The 3,536-nt window shown below is 32.2% G+C and overlaps 1 long non-coding RNA gene across 1 annotated transcript; it reads right to left on the bottom strand.

The window, feature by feature from the left end:
* Nucleotides 1-2,356: 2,356 nt before the first annotated feature.
* Nucleotides 2,357-2,925, bottom strand: LOC113353928. The gene is made up of 3 exons (XR_003361612.1): nucleotides 2,795-2,925; nucleotides 2,581-2,701; nucleotides 2,357-2,373 (listed from the first exon to the last, which is right to left on the bottom strand). It is a non-coding gene; the product is annotated as an uncharacterized LOC113353928 (long non-coding RNA).
* Nucleotides 2,926-3,536: the final 611 nt, after the last annotated feature.

The raw sequence follows: 3,536 nt of genomic DNA, 5'->3' as shown, positions 1-3,536 counted from the left end.
TGTTTAGCAGAGAAGATTGTTCCTCTAATTCTGATTTTTGGAAAGAGAAATTCGTCTCAGGATTACCCCCTCTGTTTGCTGAAAGGGTTAGAAATAGACTAAAATCAAAAAATATTCAACAACGTATTGAGTATGGCGAATATACTTTTGGCCAACTATCTTCCGAAATTGTATGTGAAGGTTTAGCTTTATGCTCAGACATAAAGCTACATAGACAAATACAAAAGAATAAATTATCTAACAGTCAAGAGTTAGGTGATTTTTGTGAGCAATTTGGATACACTAATACACCATCCGCGTTATTATTTAGGAAGAAAGGTACTCGACCACCTTCCCATAACAATCCTAAGACTACTAGATATCCTAATAGGTATCCATTGAAATCTAAACGACCCAATTTTAGGAAAAACAACAATAATACACAACAATTAAATAAAAAGACTAATAAGTCACTTCCCTTCTGTTACAAGTGTGGAAAAATTGGGCATTATAGTAATAAGTGTCGTACAAAACAAAAAATAAATGAGCTTAATCTAGACGAAGGTCTCAAACGTCAATTAGAACAAGTCCTCTTAATGGACTCCGATCTATCTGAAGAGGATGAATCATCCTCCTCAGAAAATGATTCAGGGACAATTTCAGGATTGGAGGATGATGAATGTACAGATGGTTGTTCTTGTAAAAATTGTTTTCATAAACAAATATCTAGTCTAGGAATTAATGTCCTCACCAATGAAGAAAATTTTATATTAGAGTTAATTGATAAAATTGAAAATCCAGAATCAAAGCGAATAGCTTTAGAAAAATATATTAAAGTAGCTAAAAGAGCACCAAAACAAGAGAAAATCGAAACTTCTTATAAACCTTATAGTTTTAAGGAAATAATGGCAAGAGTAGAAAATCATCACATTAAAAAAGAACCATCAGTCAATGATCTTAGGGCAGAAGTTAATCAGGTTAAAGAAGAATTAAGAAGTCTTAAGCAAAGAGTCCAGATATTGGAACTTCATAAACCAGTAGACTGTGAGTATGACTCACAAGAAGAAAACTCTTTTGATGAAATTTTACAAAACTACCAGGCTCATATTACTACACATATAGATAAACCAGAATCACCTACTAATAACCAGGATATCGAAAACATGCAATTCATTAATATAATAGATAAAGTAATCACTCAAAAGTGGTACACCTTAGTCACCCTAATCATAGGAAAAGAATACCGTTTTGAAACTATAGCACTCATAGATTCGGGTGCAGATCTAAACTGCTTAAATGAAGGATTAGTTCCCACAAAGTATTTTAGCAAAACAACCCAAGTTCTTAATACTGCAGATGGAAACAAATTGATAATTAATTACAAATTATCTGATGTTGCGGTGTGTAATAATGGTATTTGTCTAGTGACACCATTTATCATGGTAAAGAATTTATCTCAATCCTGCATATTAGGGACTCCATTCTTGAATATGTTATACCCGTTAAGTATTAACAATACGGGCATTGAAGCACTCATTCAGGGACATAAAATATTATTTGAATTTGTCTCTGAACCTAGGCAAAAATTTATTAACCAGGTTCAAGAAAAAATCAAGCACAAAGAAAATTTTTTGTTCTTCTTAAAAGAGGAGATTCAATATAAGCAAATAGAAGAGAAACTAAATTGCCCAAAACTCCAAAAACAAATCAATGATTTTAATGATCTTCTAGTGAAAGAAGTTTGTGCTGAAATCCCAAATGCATTCTGGGAAAGAAAACAACATATAGTAGAATTACCTTATGAACCAGATTTTTCTGAAAAAATGATTCCAACAAAAGCCAGACCAATTCAAATGAACAATAGATTATTAGAAATATGTAAATCTGAAATTCAAGATTTACTAGATAAAGGTTTGATTAGAAAAAGTTACTCTCCTTGGAGTTGTCCTGCATTTTATGTAGAAAAAGCAGCTGAATTAGAAAGAGGAGTTCCGAGATTAGTCATCAACTAAAAGCCTTTGAATAAAGCATTAAGATGGATTAGGTATCCAATTACTAATAAAAAAGATCTTTTAGATAGATTACATAATGCTGTCATATTTTCAAAATTTGACTTAAAGTCAGGATATTGGCAAATTCAAATCGCAGAAAAAGACAAGTATAAAACTGCATTTACGGTTCCCTTTGGACATTATGAATGGAATGTTATGCCATTTGGTTTAAAAAATGCTCCATCAGAATTTCAACATATTATGAATAACATATTTAATTCTTATTCAACTTTTACAATTGTATACATTGATGATGTATTAGTATATTCTGAATCAATTGAGCAACATTTTAAACACTTATCAATATTCCTCAAAATAGTAAAACAGGCCGGATTAGTGGTATCTGCAAAAAAGATGAAAATATTTCAAACCCAGGTTAGATTCCTTGGTCACAATATTAATAAAGGTACTATAATACCTATAGAACGGGCTATATCCTTTGCTGATAAATTTCCTGATGAAATCAAGGATAAAAAACAATTACAAAGATTCTTAGGAAGCTTAAATTATATAGCAGATTTTTATAAGGATTTATCTAAGGATAGCAAACCTCTATATGCAAGATTACGGAAAAACCCTGCTAATTGGAGCAGTGAGCATACAACTGCTGTTATAAAAATCAAAACTAAAGCTAAAGAATTGCCATGCCTAACTATAGCGAATCCAACAACCTATAAAATAGTTGAGACTGATGCTTCATATGTCGGATATGGAGGAATCCTTAAACAAAGGATTCATAATAAAGAGCAATTAGTAAGATATACCTCAGGTGTATGGAAATCGGCACAACAAAATTACTCAACCATTAAAAAAGAAATACTGGCAATAATTCATTGTGTTACTAAATTTGAAAGTGATTTGTTAAACCAGGAATTTCTTATTAGAGTGGATTGTCGGGCAGCTAAGGAAGTATTGGTAAAGGATGTTAAAAATTTAGCCTCTCGGCAAATTTTTGCAAGATGGCAAGCCATTTTATCAGCGTTTAATTTCAAAATTGAATATATAAAAGGTGAAACTAATTCTCTACCTGATTTCTTGACTCGTGAATTTTTGCAGGGGAAGCATGGACTGCCAGATAACTAGGGGAAAGGCTCCTCAATTTTCTTACCCATCTCCTAATAAAAGGAACAAAAGTAATCCTATTATGATTAAAGGAAACCCAAATAAGGGAAAACAATATTCTTCTTCAGAAGAAAAGTCGGCATTTATAGTGTCTACATCAATATCGCTTTTAGCGGTAGAAACAGAACATGCTAACAGAGATCCTGCAGAAGTTGCAAGCATGTACTTAAAAGAGCATATTTTACCACATTATGGTAAAACTAGAGAGTTTTATGAAACAATACTCATAGAGACAGGATCTATCCTTTTAACACATAACACGGCCAACAGTAATGGTAATGGTCTTCCTGCGTTCTCCAAGCTTGTTATTCTTAAGGTATTATCATACCGAGATTGGGGAATGAACCCTCATGGGTTAAAAAAAATTCAATGATCACCCCCATA

This window comes from Papaver somniferum, chromosome 2 (genome assembly GCF_003573695.1).
Source record: "Papaver somniferum cultivar HN1 chromosome 2, ASM357369v1, whole genome shotgun sequence".
Taxonomy (NCBI): Eukaryota; Viridiplantae; Streptophyta; class Magnoliopsida; order Ranunculales; family Papaveraceae; genus Papaver; species Papaver somniferum.
Note: the sequence above shows the minus strand (reverse complement) of the source record. Positions and strands in the feature narration are given on the sequence as shown.